This window comes from Bufo bufo, chromosome 1 (assembly GCF_905171765.1).
Source record: "Bufo bufo chromosome 1, aBufBuf1.1, whole genome shotgun sequence".
Taxonomy (NCBI): Eukaryota; Metazoa; Chordata; class Amphibia; order Anura; family Bufonidae; genus Bufo; species Bufo bufo.
The window spans coordinates 228,303,146-228,320,447 of record NC_053389.1 but is presented as its reverse complement, the minus strand read 5'-3'; positions in this window follow the sequence as shown (position 1 = coordinate 228,320,447).

The window sequence follows — 17,302 nt, the reverse complement described above, 5'->3', positions numbered from 1 at the left end:
CAAAACCCTCCAGAAGATATCAGCCAATAGTCTATACAGCATAGCCGTGAGACTCAGCCCATCAGGCTGTAGCCACTTTTGCAAGAGGTGGAATAAGTCATAATACTGGGTTCTCGCAGGCTCCGCCGGCTTAAACCCCCACTGATGTACCCGCTGGGCCCGGACCAACACATTCACCCCCAGTCTTGCCAAAATCCACCATTTACTTTTTGGTAGTCGGTCGCTTGATCGTCCGTCAAGTCGAAATATACTCGCTGGGAATCGGATGCCAGGAACGGAGCGACGACCTCAGCCCACTGGTCTCGGGGTAGCTTCTCCCTGATGGCCACTTTCTTGTACATCGCCAGGTAGGTTTCGATGTCGTCTGCGGGGGTCATCTTAGGAATTGTGACATGGACTGCTTTCCGGGCATCATGGACGTTTGGGGTTGCTCTTGCTGTCTGCAAAGCCATCACATGTTGTAGCAGCAACTGGATGGTCTCCTGCTGCTGCTTATTAGCCTCGCGTTGGTGCAGGTTTGTCTCTCACTGCTGCAGATTAGCCTCCATGAGGGCCTTACAACAGCCTTCATTTTGTTGTGGGGCACTAGTTGTAATACAGCTGGCTTAATGTACGACATACAACCGTGCCTGGAAAAATTCAGAACCCAAAAATATTGGTGTTCACGCCAGCCTCCACACTGTTGCCCACATCCTCCACCAATTGTGGGGATTCGCTCTGGTAGACAGGGTGTGCGGACGCAGTTCAGAGGCAAATTACCAGTTCTTCAATCAAACTTCCGTGTTTATTCATACATAAAGCAAAAACAAAATTTCACTTTGCAGTCTTGGTGTTAGTTCACACACAATGGAAAGTCCACATAGCAAAAATCACCTTGTTGGCAATTCTGCCTCCAGCAGTCATAGCAGACTTTTAGGGGGCCCGTTTCCCTTACAGATGGGTCTCAGCCCTCCAGCATGGCACAAGCCTCAGATCCCAGCACACCTGGCAGTGCTGGCTGGTTTTTAGGCCTGGCAAAACTCAGTCTGGACCATGGGGAGTAGTCACCCACCCAGCACTTTGACTATTCCCAGTAAGAGCCGTCCCGGATCAGCTATACAGCCATACTAAGTATTAAGGTGTCAAACAGCAACTGCTGCTGACATATCAAAACTGGCTCTTACTCCACCGAGGCCAGGAAACTTGGTGACACATACCTATCATCCACAATGATTCCTTGTACCTTCTTACTGCGGAAAAATAAAAAATATATTTGCCGCTCTGCAGTGCAGTTATTTCTTTTAAAGCATTTTGTGAAGTGTGTTAGCGCAAAAAGAAAAAATACATTTGTCGCTCTGCGGTGCAGTTATTTCTTATTAAATCTTTTGTGACGTGTTTTAGCTGAAAAAGAAAAAATACATTTGCCACTTAACGGTGCAGTTATTTCTTGTTAAGCCTTTTGTGATGTGTATTAGCACAAAAAGAAAAAAAATATTTGCCGCTCTGCAATGCAATTATTTCTTTTAAAACCTTTTGTGACGTGTAGTAGCGCAAAAAGAAGAAATACACTTGTCGCTCTGCGGTGCAGTAATCTGTAGTAAAGTCTTTTGTGGGGTGTTTTCATTTCCTTTTTATTTATTTGATCTAACAGTATGTCAGGCTGAGAAGTGCCAGTGTAACATCCTGAAGTATGTCACTAAACTTCTGTTCCCCTGCTTCATAATGTTAAGTGTAAATGTGTATTACCATCTTGTGTGATCTAACCGTGCATTGCCAATGTATGTATTTCTATGCCTGTTTTATATATATGCTGTAATTCTTAATGTGCACCAGCAGGTGGCAGCAGTATGCAGCATGTCGTAGTTAGTATCTAGCCTGGAACAGTCCATTCCAGTCTAGTCTCCCCTACATGAGTAGAAGTGGGATGTCCCATGCCATGCTTTATGAGGAGGAGAAGGAAGTTAGTCAGAGTGTGAGCCACCCCCCTGCTGGGGTAGGCTGTGTTAGTAGGAGCTCCCAGAACCAGGGACACAACCAAGGATCCAAGCCTCGGCTGAGGCCCAAGATCAACCTTCCCAGCCTGAGTCCCTTACCTCCGCTGGTGGACCAAGAAAGCAGCCTTTCACAGAACTATCAGATCTCCAGGAAGAAACCATCATACCCTGCGAGCAGTCCTGTAAGTAAAGATCCTAAGACAAAGAGAAGATAATTACCTCACCAGCTAGTCAGACCCAAACTAAGCAGACTAAAGACAGAGCAGAAGATAGATACCTGCCAGATTCTAATAGGCAAATGAATAGATGCAGAATACATATAAATTCCTGCCACATATTGCCAAAACCTGCTGGGATCCTAGACTAAAGCTGTAACTTGTATGGATCAAAGCTGCATATCATATCACCAAGTAAAGACAAGTTGGACCCTATTATCTGTGTGGAATCCCATCATTCCTCAGTTACTCCTATTAACAACACTTATTTTGTTGCATGTGAGCCGGGATACAGGAGTCCAGCCGTACCACAGGTAGGAGACACCGTTGACACTACCATATCTGAAAATAGTAGTGGGTTGTAGTGGCTCACTCCTTAGTAGTTACAGGGTGGTGCTGCATCTCATATAGAGGGAATCACCCCACCCTCTGTTAAAAAGTAAATGTAACAATGGAAAGGAGAGCGAATCTACCCGAAACGCATATGGTGAAACAAGTGATGTACCTGTATTGAGAAGCCTCCGATAAAACTGTATGGCCATACAGAGAAAGAATTTTTTTTTTACAGTAAAGGAACAACTATGTTTATTGTCGAAAAGCTGTACCGAAGGAAATTGCGGAACAGAGTGTCAACTCCCGCGATCTTTGGAACTCCCGCAAAATTTGAACCAGCTTGCTGGAAGGAGCGATCAAATAAGCCGGCAGACATTTAAAGCTCCACTCAAGCAACAGGGAGACAGCAGACACCAGATGGTAAGCCAAATACCGATTTAATGTTTACCTCGACTTTAAAAGGAAATACCATAAGAGACTTTTTATTCCAACATTATCAGGATTCCTGTGGACATTTTATGAATACACTACGTTCCCAGGGGAAATACACCTACAATATTTAAAGTGACACTCATTTTCCCAATCTGAGATAGATTCAGGAATTACCTCCCCCTTCACAATAACAGCATATATAAGACCTGGACAATACTTGAAGTTTTTGGTGTGTGATTTATATCAGTGAATTTATTGACTATAGACTAGTATCGGATATTTTATTATCATATATTTTAGCATTCAATACAATATGAACTATACTATTATATCTACTATAGTTTATGTGATTGTAGTTTTTGTATGTCATTGCTATAATACACTGTTTTTATTATTTTTATTACTTGAATTTTAGGGGGATTTAATAATAAATATTTTCTGCATATGTCAATTTGGTTGCCAAGTGTATGAGTGCTCGCCCACTACCATATCTGCTCTACAGAGACAATATCCCCCTCTGGCATTCCTCACCTGGTACATGAGCTATACCATCTTAAGCACTACAGGACCGCCGTACGCAGGATTGCGTCTTTGCGGCGGCCCTGTTATTCTGGGTGGACGCGCCGGCGCGTCCTCTTGCGAGACGTGAGATTTCCTGTAAACGCGCGCACACAGGAACCGGAGGTAAACTAGCTGATCTATAGCCTGCCAGCGGCGATCGTTCGCTGGCAGGCTGTAGATGCGATTTTTTTAACCCCTAAAAGGTATATTAGACGCTGTTTTGATAACAGCGTCTAATATACCTGCTACCTGGTCCTCTGGTGGTCTCTTTTGCTTGGATCGACCACCAGAGGACACAGGCAGCTCTGTAATAAGTAGCACCAAACACCACTACACTACATCCCCCCTGTCACTTATTAACCCTTTATTAACCCCTGATCACCCCATATTAGACTCCCTGATCACCCCCCCCTGTCATTGATCACCCCCCTGTCATTGATCACCCCCCTGTGGGCTCCATTCAGATGTCCATATGTGTTTTGCGGATCCGATCCATGGATCCGCGTATCCGCAAAACACATACGGACGTCTGAATGGAGCCTTACAGGGGGGTGATCAATGACATTTAGCCCATATAGACTCCCTGATCACCCCCTGTCATTGATCACCCCCCTGTAAGGCTGGCTCCATTCAGAGGTCCGTATGTGTTTTGCGGATCCACGGATCCATGGATCAGATCCGAAAAACACATACGGACGTCTGAATGTAGCCTTACAGGGGGGTGATCACCCCATATAGACTCCCTGATCACCCCCTGTCATTGATCACCCCCTTGTAAGGCTGGCTCCATTCAGAGGTCCATATGTGTTTTGCGGATCCACAGATCCATGGATCGGATCCGCAAAACACATACGGACGTCTGAATGGAGCCTTACAGGGGGGTGATCAATGACAGGGGGGTGATCAACCCATATAGACTCCGTGATCACCCCCCTGTCATTGATCACCCCCCTGTAAGGCTCCATTCAGACGTCCGTATGTGTTTTGCGGATCCGATCCATGGATCCGTGGATCCGCAAAACACATACGGACCTCTGAATGGAGCCTTACAGGTGGGTGATCACCCCATATAGACTCCCTGATCACCCCCCTGTCATTGATCACCCCCCTGTAAGACTCCATTCAGACATCCGTATGTGTTTTGCGGATCCGATCCATGGATCCGTGGATCCGCAAAACACATACGGACCTCTGAATGGAGCCTTACAGGGGGGTGATCACCCCATATAGACTCCCTGATCACCCCCCTGTCATTGATCACCCCCCTGTAAGGCTCCATTCAGACGTCCGTATGTGTTTTGCGGATCCGATCCATGGATCCGTGGATCTGCAAAACACATACGGACCTCTGAATGGAGCCTTACAAAAAAAGTAAAAATTTCAGCAGCAATGAAATACCACCAAATGAAAGCTCTATTAGTGAGAAGAAAAGGAGGTAAAATTCATTTGGGTGGTAAGTTGCATGACCGAGCAATAAATCGTGAAAGTAGTGTAGTGCAGAATTGTAAAAAGTGGTCTGGTCATTAAGGGTGTTTAAGCTAGAGGGGCTGAGGTGGTTAAAGGGCCCTGCTACAGTACCTGCGCATGCTGCAACTGGCGTCACGAACTTGTACACATCTAAACTGACCCACTGCATGGCAGGCCCACTGACCCAGTGTCCTACTCATTGCATCAAGTGGCGTCACGAACAGGATCGGATTGAATTGTGTGTCCACCCCTAACAACAGAACCGGATCCAATTGTGCGCTAAAAAACGGACCTAAACCGCATGATTCACAATATAATCAGAGCTGAAAATTGTGCAAAGATCGCTAAAAAAGTGACTTTTTTACTTGTATTGCTGTGCCAAGAAAGCGCTAAATGTGCGCTCCAGCATTCAAATAGTTAAATTCGGCATTGTAGAATTCACCATATTCGTTTAAAATGGCGCCTCATCTTCATGCCCAAAGACAATGGAACAAAGAAACCCCCTCTCAGGAGCGCGAAAATTCTGTCTTCGCCCCCCAGAAGCGGGAAAAACTAGCGACACCCCTTCAAGAAAGGCGCGAAGATGTCGAATACGCCCCTTCAGGAGCGGGAAAAATCGAGACTGCCCACCAACTTTCTATTGTGGACCGAGGTGATAAAGTCTCCACCCCCTGGGCTGCACCCTCAGAACCTGCTATTTGCCAGAAGGAAGAAGAGGCCAAGATGGCGTTTCCCCAACCTCGGTGGAACCAGATGGCGATTTGTGGAGAAGCCGTCTATGAGGAGCATCCACCAGAGATCCATGTCTCCCAGATCATGCACAAAGGTGGGCACTCGGTATTCGCTACCATGTTGGAGGCTGTGGATTCCTCCCTGGCCAAGACAGAAGCACCGCTCACCTTGCCCAGCATTCCGGAGGAGACCGCCACTGAAGTCCCGAGTCCTGCTTCCAAAGACCCGAACTTGATCAAGTTCCCAGAGGCCGTGGATCCCTCTGCATCATCAAGTGCCCCCGCGGAAGTCGACGTCAAGCCTGTTCCCGCGGAGGACGCCACTGACGCAGCACCCATCGCCACTGACAAAGGAAGGAAGGGTCTTCTGCTCTGTCTTTAGTCTGCTTAGTGTGTACCCATTCACAAGATAGGTAGTAGGGAGGAATCGGGCAACTATAGGCCAGTAAGCCTGACATCAATAGTGGGGAAATTAATGGAGAGGATTGTGGAACATCTAAAATCCCATGGAGTGAAATATGAAAAACAGCATGGGTTTACTTCAGGGAGATCATGTCAAACTAATCTTATAGATTTTTTTGATTAGGTGACTAAAATAATAGATGGCGGAGGTGCAGTAGACATCGCTTATCTAGACTTTAGTAACGCTTTTGATACTGTCCCACATAGAAGGCTTATCAATAAATTGCAGTCTTTGGGCTTGGACTCCCATATTGTTGAATGGATTAGGCAGTGGCTGAGGGACAGACAAAAGAGGGTTGTAGTCAATGGAGTATATTCAGACCATGGTCTTGTTACCAGTGGGGTACCTCAGGGATCTGTTCTGGGACCCATATTGTTTAATATCTTTATCAGCGAAATTTCAGAAGGCCTCGATGGTAAGGTGTGTCTTTTTGCTTATGACACAAAGATTTGTAACAGGGTTGATGTTCCTGGAGGGATACACCAAATGGAAAAGGATTTAGGAAAACTAGAGGAATGGTCAAAAATCTGGCAACTAAAATGTAATGTTTGATAAGTGCAAGATAATGCCCCTGGGGCGTAAAAACCCAAGAGCAGAATATAAAATCTGTGATACAGTCCTAACCTCAGTATCTGAGGAAAGGGATTTAGGGGTCATTATTTCAGAAGACTTAAAGGTAGGCAGACAATGTCATAGAGCAGCAGGAAATGCTAGCAGAATGTTTGGGTGTATAGGGAGAGGCCTTACCAGTAGAAAGAGGGAGGTGCTCATGCCGCTCTACAGAGCACTAGTGAGACCTTATTTGGAGTATCGTGCGCAGTACTGGAGACCATATCTCCAGAAGGATATTGATACTTTGGAGAGAGTTCAGAGAAGAGCTAATAAACTAGTACATGGATTGCAGGATAAAACTTACCAGGAAAGATTAAAGGACCTTAACATGTATAGCTTGGAAGAAATACGAGACAGGGGGATATGATAGAAACTTTTAAATACATAAACGGAATCAACAAGTTAAAAAAGGAGAGAATATTTAAAAGAAGAAAACCTGCTACAAGAGGACATAGTTTTAAATTAGAGGAGCAAAGGTTTAAAAGTAATATCAGGAAGTATTACTTTACTGAGAGAGTAGTGGATGCATGAAATAGCCTTCCTGCAGAAGTGGTAGCTGAAAATATGGTGGAGTTTAAGCATGCATGGGATAGGCATTTTAGCTATTTCCTCAACTAGTAGATCATCTAATTCTTTGACTTGGCTAGGTGGTCTATATATCACACCTACACGAGTTACCTTATGATTATCAAGCTGCAAGGTAACCCAATCTTTCACATACAGGGCCACCCCTCCCCCTTCTTGCCTTCTCTGTCTTTCCTATATAGAGAGAACCCTGGTATTGTTATGTCCCAGTCATTACTCCCATTGAACCACGTCTCAGTAACAGCCACTAAATCTATATTCTCAGATGCTATTATAGCCTCAAGTTCATTAATCTTATTCCCTAAACTGCAAGCATTTGTAGACAAGACTCTGAGCTTGTCATTTCTTAATGTTGGACCGACTGTATGAACAGAGAAAGGCCATCAACGATTTCCTGATGATCCAAGCGGACAGGAGTACTCCCCTGTGTAACTTCGATGTCAGCCAGTGGCAGCTCATGCGTGACACCCGCCGTTTGCTCAGGCCCTTTGAGGATGCCACGTTATTTGTCAGTTGCCAGGACTACGGGATGAACGACCTCATTCCACTGCTTCATGTCCTAGAACAGATGCTGCTAAATATGGCTGGACAGGGGACTGGAGACGTGGCGCCTAGATCTCACGGCCACATGAGCCCTGTGGAGGCTGAAGAGGAGGAGAAGGAGGAGGACATTGGAGCAGAAGCAATGTCTAGCGAAATCTGTGGTTTTTCTACACAGGTGACAGGAGGGGAGGAGCAGGAGCAGCCGGAGGAGTAAGAGGGAGATGAGTAAGATGTGGCAGATAAACCAGGCACACCATGGCTGTTGTGCAGTGGAGATGGAGGCAGGGAGTCCCTCCAAATCACTTGCGCAAATGGCCCGCTGCATGCTCACTTGCTTGGGTAGTGACAGCCGAATTGTCACCATTCTGCAGAGGGATGACTTCTGGCTCTTCACCTTGTTGGACCTCGCTACCGGTCCAAAATTGGGGCCTTTTTTACACCTGCTGAGAGGGAGGACAAACTGAACTACTATAGAGACATCCTATGTAGTCAGTTGGCCGCTGCCTATCTGCGCCATCGTCCATCCTCTCGCAGGTCTGACCCGGGGGCCCTCTGCACTCACGTTCCACTGCCATGGCCGCTAGAAAGGGGTGGGGTGGCTGTAGCAGTACTAGCTCCATCAGCAGCAGCCTGAGTCTAGAGTCGCTAATGAGAAGCTTCCTTCACCCGAATAGTGAAGAAACTACTCACCAGCAGCTAGACATAGAGCAGGACCTGAACCAGCAGGTGGTGGCATACTTGGACAGCACCCTGCCACCCAACATTGAAAATCCGCTGGACTACTGGGAAGCCAAACTGGATTTGCGGCCGCAACTAGCAGAGTTTGCCCTGAAAAAGCTGTCCTGCCCGGCCAGTAGTGTGGCATCAGAGCGCGTGTTTAGTGCGGCGGGGCACATAGTAACCCCAAGAAGAACTCGCCTGACCACCCAAAATGTGAAAAGACTGACCTTTGTCAAGATGAGTCAGGTGTGGATCAGCCAGGATTTCTACCCACCAATTCCTGATGCATCAGACTAGATCATCCATGGTGCCACACCAACACTTTGACAAAAGAGATTTTGATGCTGCCACCTGCCTGATGCCACAAATCTGATGCCAAGTGCTCCTTCTTTCACCCACCATCTTCATCGGGTACTGGTATTGCCACCCACCTCCACACTATGTCACCTTGCCACTTTGTGGCCTCCTGATGCGCTGCCACCTCCACACTATGTCACCTTGCCACTCTGTGGTCTGCTGATGCTGCCGCCACCTCCACACTCTGTCATTGTGCTACTCTGTGGCCTCCTCATGCAGCTGCCACCTCCAGACTCTGTTATTGTGCCACTTCGTGGACACCTCATGCTGCCGCTAACTCCAGACTCTGTCATTGTGCCACTCTACGGTCTTCTCATGCTGCAGCCACCTCCAGACTCTGTCATTGGGCCACTCTGTGGTCTCCTCATTCCGCCGCCACCTCCATACTCTTTCATTGGGCCACTCTGTGGCCTCCTCATGCAGCTGCCACCTCCACACTCTGTCATTGTGCCACTTCGTGGCTGCCTCATGCTGCCGCCAACTCCAGACTCTGTCATTGGGCCACTCTGTGGCCTCCTCATGCTGCTGCCACCTCCACACTCTGTCATTGTGTCACTCTGTGGCCTCCTGATGCTGCCGCCACCTCCAGACTGTCATTGGGCCACTCTGTGGTCTCCTCATGCTGCTGCCACCTCCAGACTCTGTCATTGTGCCACTCTGTGGTCTCCTCATGCTGCTGCCACCTCCAGACTCTGTCATTGTGCCACTCTGCGGCCTCCTCATGCTGCTTCCACCTCCACACTCTGTCATTGGACCACTCTGTGGCCTCTTGATGCTGCCGCTACCTTCAGACTCTGTCTTTGGGCCACTCTGTGATCTTTTCATGCTGCTTCCACCTCACCACCATGTCATAGGGTCACTCTGTGGACTTCTCATGCTGTTCCCACCCTCCACACTTAATGACTGGGCCATTATTTAGACTTTTTAGCTTGGCTGACATCATTATTTATTTATTTAACCCATCTTCTGATCTATCAGAAGGAGGGAAAAATGAGATGCACAATGGAACTTCTCTGTGTAGCAGCTGTAAGGCCTGTGTGGTCCCATAAGAATTGGTTTATGATTTGGTAGCCAAAAGCAGGAGTGGGTACAAAACACAGAAGACATGCAAATATTCACGTGTTATCTCTGTTTTAGATCCACTCCTAGTTTTTTGGGCATTAGCAATACTGATAGATTACTGACCAAATGCTGACCGAGTCAAGGCTCTGGATCTGGTTTTTGTGGGTTATTGTTCTGACGGATCAGAAAAAGGGCAAAATAATCAGTGACGTCAACACAAACTTACTGCTGACTAGAGTTGTTTCTGGTATCGAATTTTCGACACCCAATCGATACTTTTTCCTGGTATCGACCTCGATACCAGGATTTGCCTTTTTTCAATATTAGGCTTTGCTATTGCGCAGTCTAGTATCAGAGAAGACTGAGCTCCGTGTTCTCCTCAGCAGCACAGGAGAAAAGAAAGCAGTCTCTTCCTCGCCTGTGCCGCTGCTGCCACCAATGAGGAGAGAGGGGCGGGCGCACTGCGCCACCAATGAAAGTAAATGTTTAAAGATGACCTTTTATCATGATATGTACAGCGGTGCCCAGGGATCTCACTGCACTTACTATTATCCGTGGGCGCTGCTCCGTTCTCCTGCTATGTCCTCCGGTATCGTTGGGGACTTGGTTATACTGGGCGGAGACTGCCCTTGTTCTCCTGGGCGTCTTCTTTTCCCAGGCTGTAGCGCTGGCCAATCGCAGCGCAGAACTCACAACCTGGGAGAAAAAAGCTGTGAGCTGTGCGCTGTGATTGGCCATTTCTACAGCCTGGGAGAAGGAGACGCCCAGGAGAACAAGGGCAGTCTCCGCCTAGTATAACCAAGTCCCCGAAGTCTCCACCGAGTATAACCAAGTCCCCGAAGATACCGGAGGACATAGCAGGAGAATGGAGCTGCGCCCAGGGATAATAGTAAGTGCAGTGAGATCCCTGGGCGCCGCTGTACATATCATGATTAGAGTTGAGTGAACCCGAACTGTAAAGTTCGGGTTCGTACCGAACTTTAGGGTTTACGGCACCCGGACATTTACGTAAAAGTTCGGGTTTGGTGTTTGGCGATTTTTATGGCGGTTTTTGAAAGGCTGCAAAGCAGCCAATCAACAAGCGTCATACTACTTGCCCCAAAAGGCCATCACAGCCATGCCTACTATTGGCATGGCTGTGATTGGCCAACTACAGCATGTGACCCAGCCTCTATTTAAGCTGGAGTCGCATAGCGCCGCCCGTCACTCTGCTCGGATTAGTGTAGGGAGAGGCTGCAGCTGCTGTGAGGGAGAGATCAGGGAGAAATCTTATGAAGATTCAGAACTGCTTCTTTACTCAGCGATCTACAGCAAACGTGTTTTGTGGGTGCAGTGCACAATTTTTTTAAGCCTGCCCTGAGCCAACTACTACTGAAAACAAACTTTTTTTCCTTCAGTTAGTCAATATCAATACATAAACGGCAGCCATTTTATGCAACGATAGTGCACCAGCACAGGCTATCTGCATGTCTGCTAGTCCAGAAATACAGCTTTGTGCTTACTGGGGTGAAAAAAATACATCTGTTTCATATAGTGCACATCTGGGATTAGACGTGCATAAGTGATTGTCACATTTAGGCCAGAAATACAGCTTTTTGTTTAGTGGGGTGAAAAAAATACATCTGTTTCATATAGTGCACATCTGGGATTAGACGTGCATAAGTGACTGTCACATTTAGGCCAGAAATACGGCTTTGTGCTTACTGGGGTGAAAAAAATACATCTGCTTCATATACAGCACATCTGGGATTACACGTGCATAAGTGACTGTCACATTTAGGCCAGAAATACGGCTTTGTGCTTACTTGTGTGAAAAAAATACATTTGTTTCATAAAGTGCACATCTGGGAATAGACATGCATAAGTGACTGTCACATTTAGGCCAGAAATACGGCTTCGTGCTTACTGGGGTGAAAAAAATTCATCAGTTTCATATAGTGCACATCTAGGATTAGACGTGCATAAGTGATTGTCACATTTATGCCAGAAATACAGCTTTTTGCTTACTGGGGTAAAAAAAATTCATCTGTTTCATATACTGCACATCTGGGATTAGTTGTGCATAAGTGACTGTCACATTTAGGCCATAAATACGGCTTTGTGCTTACTGGGGTGAAAAAAATACATCTGTCTATATAGTGCACATCTGGGATTAGACGTGCATAAATGAGTGTCACATTTAGGCCAGAAATACGGCTTTGTGCTTACTGGGGTGAATAAAATACATCTGTTTCATATAGTGTACATCTAGCATTAGACGTGCATAAGTGAGTGTCACATTTAGGCCAGAAATACAGCTTTTTGCTTAATGGAGTGAAAAAAATACATCTGTTTCATATACTGCACATCTGGGATTAAACGTGCATAAGTGACTGTCACATTTAGGCCAGAAATACGGCTTTGTGCTTACTGGCGTGAAAAAATACATCTGTTTCATATAGTGCACATCTAGTATTAGACGTGCATAAGTGAGTGTCATATTTAGGCCAGAAATACAGCTTTTTGGTTACTGGGGTGAAAAAAATACAACAGTTTCATATAGTGCACATCTGGAATTAGACGTGCATAAGTGAGTGTTACATTTAGGCCATAAATACGGCTTTGTGCTTACTGGGGTGAAAAAAATACATCTGTTTCATATAGTGTACATCTAGGATTAGACGTGCATAAGTGAGTGTCACATTTAGGCCAGAAATACAGCTTTTTGCTTACTGGAGTGAAAAAAATACATCTGTTTCATATAGTGCACTTCTGGGATTAGACGTGCATAAGTAAGTGTCACATTTAGGCCAGAAATACGGCTTTTTGGTTACTGGGGTGAAAAAACCCTCTAATATACTGCACATCTGGGATTAGACGTGCATAAGTGAGTGTCAAATTTAGGCCAGAAATACAGCTTTGGTTACTGGGGTGAAAAAACCCTCTAATATACTGCACATCTGGAATTAGACGTGCATAAGTGACTGTCACATTTAGGCCAGAAATATGGCTTTGTGCTTACTGGGGTGAAAAAACCCTCTGATATACTGCACATCTGGGATTAGACATGCATAAGAGAGTGTCACATTTAGGCCAGAAATTTGTCTTTTTGGTTACTGGGGTGAAAAAACCCTCTAATATACTGCACATCTGGGATTAGACGTGCATAAGTGACTGTCACATTTAGGCCATAAATACGTCTTTTTGGTTACCGGGGATTAGACATGCATAAGTGACTGTCACATTTAGGCCAGAAATACGGCTTTTTGGTTACTGGGGTGAAAAAAACCTCTGATATACTGCACATCTGGGATTAGACGTGCATAAGTGAGTGTCACATTTAGGCCAGAAATACAGCTTTGGTTACTGGGGTGAAAAAACCCTCTAATATACTGCACATCTGGGATTAGACGTGCATAAGTGACTGTCACATTTAGGCCAGAAATATGGCTTTGTGCTTACTGGGGTGAAAAAACCCTCTGATATACTGCACATCTGGGATTAGACATGCATAAGTGAGTGTCACATTTAGGCCAGAAATTTGTCTTTTTGGTTACTGGGGTGAAAAAACCCTCTAATATACTGCACATCTGGGATTAGACGTGCATAAGTGACTGTCACATTTAGGCCATAAATACGTCTTTTTGGTTACCGGGGATTAGACATGCATAAGTGACTGTCACATTTAGGCCAGAAATACGGCTTTTTGGTTACTGGGGTGAAAAAAACCTCTGATATACTGCACATCTGGGATTAGACGTGCATAAGTGAGTGTCACATTTAGGCCAGAAATACAGCTTTGGTTACTGGGGTGAAAAAACCCTCTAATATACTGCACATCTGGGATTAGACGTGCATAAGTGACTGTCACATTTAGGCCAGAAATATGGCTTTGTGCTTACTGGGGTGAAAAAACCCTCTGATATACTGCACATCTGGGATTAGACATGCATAAGTGAGTGTCACATTTAGGCCAGAAATTTGTCTTTTTGGTTACTGGGGTGAAAAAACCCTCTAATATACTGCACATCTGGGATTAGACGTGCATAAGTGACTGTCACATTTAGGCCATAAATACGTCTTTTTGGTTACCGGGGATTAGACATGCATAAGTGACTGTCACATTTAGGCCAGAAATACGGCTTTTTGGTTACTGGGGTGAAAAAAACCTCTGATATACTGCACATCTGGGATTAGACGTGCATAAGTGAGTGTCACATTTAGGCCAGAAATACAGCTTTGGTTACTGGGGTGAAAAAACCCTCTAATATACTGCACATCTGGGATTAGACGTGCATAAGTGACTGTCACATTTAGGCCAGAAATATGGCTTTGTGCTTACTGGGGTGAAAAAACCCTCTGATATACTGCACATCTGGGATTAGACATGCATAAGTGAGTGTCACATTTAGGCCAGAAATACGGCTTTTTGGTTACTGGGGTGAAAAAAACCTCTAATATACTGCACATCTGGGATTAGACGTGCATAAGTGACTGTGACATTTAGGCCAGAAATACGGCTTTTTGGTTACTGGGGTGAAAAAAACCTCTAATATACTGCACATCTGGGATTAGACGTGCATAAGTGACTGTCACATTTCGGCCAGAAATAAGGCTTTTTGGTTACTGGGGTGAAAAAACCCTCTGATATACTGCACATCTGGGATTAGACGTGCATAAGTTACTGTGAAATTTAGGCCACAAATACCGCTGTCATATAGAGTTTAAAAAGAAAAAATTTTGTGCAATACCCTACATCAGGGTTTTTATTGGCGGTCAATAATTTTTAACAGACTTAACCACTTTTTACTTTGCTTTGTGAATGCTAACTATGAGACAAACATCTAATAAAGGAAGCGGTCATGGTGGTGGTGGTGTTGGTGGAGCCTCTGGTGCAGGGAGAGGACGTGGCTGTTCTGCCACAGCTACACGTCCTACTGAACAAACTACCTCAGGTCCCAGTAGCCGCCAGAATGTACAGCGATATTTGGTCAAGCCTAATGCCGTTCTAAGGATGGTTAGGCCTGAGCAAGTACAATCGCTAGTCAATTGGGTGGCCGACAGTGGATCCAGCACGTTCACATTATCTCCCACCCAGTCTTCTGCAGAAAGCGCACAGGTGGCGCCTGAAACCCATGCCCATCAGTCTGTCACATCACCCCCGTGCATATCGGGGAACCTGTCTGAGCCTCAAGTCATGCAGCAGTCTCTTATGCTGTTTGAAGACTCTGCTGGCAGGGTTTCCCAAGGGCATCCACCTAACCCTTCCCCAGGGGTGGAAGACATGGAATGCACTGACGCACAACCACTTGTGTTTCCTGATGAGGACATGGGAATACCACCTCAGCACGTCTCTGATGATGACGAAACACAGGTGCCAACTGCTGCGTCTTTCTGCAGTGTGCAGACCGAAAAGGAGGTCAGAGAGGAAGACTGGGTGGAAGACGATGCAGGGGACGATAAGGTCCTAGACCCCACATGGAATGAAGGTTGTGCCACTGACTTTCAGAGTTCGGAGAAAGAGGCAGTGGTGAGACCGAGCCAACAGCGTAGCAAAAGCGGGAGCAGGGTGCAAAAGCAGAGCAGCCGCCGCCGTCACCAGGGACCGAGCACACCAAAGGCAGCTTCAAGGAGTTCCCTGGCATGGCACTTCTTCACACAATGTGCTGACGACAAACCGAGTGGTTTGCACGCTGTGCCATCAGAGCCTGAAGCAAGGCATTAACGTTCTGAACCTTAGCACAACCTGCATGACCAGGCATCTACATGCGAGACACGGGCTGCAGTGGAGTAAGCACTTTCAAAACCAAGAAAAGGCTCAGGCCCCTCCTGCTCCCTCTTCTGCTGCTGCCTCGGCCTCTTCCTCTGCCTCTGGAGGAACGTTGGCACCTGCCGCCCAGCAAACAGAGGATGTGCCACCAACAACACCACCTCAGTCACCAAGCATCTCCACCATGTCACACGGAAGCGTTCAGCTCTCCATCTCACAAACCTTTGATAGAAAGCGTAAATTCCCACCTAGCCACTCTCGATCCCTGGCACTGAATGCCAGCATTTCTAAACGACTGGCCTTTGAAATGCTGTCATTCAGGCTGGTGGAGACGGACAGCTTCAAACAGCTCATGTCGCTTGCTGTCCCACAGTACGTCGTTCCCAGCTGCCACTTCTTCTCCAGGAAAGCCGTGCCCTCCCTGCACAACCAAGTATCGGATAAAATCAAGTGTGCACAGTGCAACGCCATCTGTGGCAAGGTCCACCTAACCACAGATACGTGGACCAGTAAGCACGGCCAGGGATGCTATATCTCCCTAACTGCACACTGGGCCCCAGGCGGAGAGCTTTTTGGCGCACGTCCTTCCGCCGCCAAGGATCGCAGGGCATCATTCTTTGCCTCTTGTTGCCTCCTCTTCCTACTCGGCTTCCTCCTCCTCTTCTACCACCTCCTCATCTGGTCAGCGACAGACCTTCACCACCAACTTCAGCACAGTCAGGGGTAAACGTCAGCAGGCCGTTCTGAAACTGATGTGTTTGGGGGACAGGCCCCACACCGCGCAGGAGTTGTGGTGGGGTATAGAACAACAGACAGACGAGTGGTTGCTGCCAGTGAGCCTCAAGCCCGGCCTGGTGGTGTGCGATAATGGGCGAAATCTCGTTGCAGCTCTGGGACTAGCCGGTTTGACGCACATCCCTTGCCTGGCGCATGTGCTGAATTTGGTGGTGCAGAAATTCATTCACAACTACCCCGACATGTCAGAGCTGCTGCGTAAAGTGCGGGCCGTCTGTGCGCACTTCCGGCGTCCTCATCCTGCCCTACAGCGTAACTTTGGCCTTCCCGCTCACCATCTCATATGCGACGTGCCCACCAGGTGGAACTCCACCTTGCACATGCTGGAGAGACTGTGCGAGCAGCAGCAGGCCATTGTGGAGTTTCAGCTGCAGCACGCACGGGTGAGTCGCACTGCGGAACAACACCACTTCACCACCAATGACTGGGCCTCCATGCAAGACCTGTGTGCCCTGTTGCGCTGTTTCGAGTACTCTACCAACATGGCCAGTGGCGATGACGCCGTTATCAGCGTTACAATACCACTTCTATGTCTCCTTGAGAAAACACTTAGGGCGATGATGGAAGAGGATGTGGCCCAGGATGAGGAGGAGGAAGAGAGGTCATCTCTAACACTTTCAGGCCAGTCTTTTAAAAGTGGCTCAGAAAGAGGATTTTTGCAACAGCAGAGGCCAGCCAGGGCCCACTACTGGAGGACGAGGAGG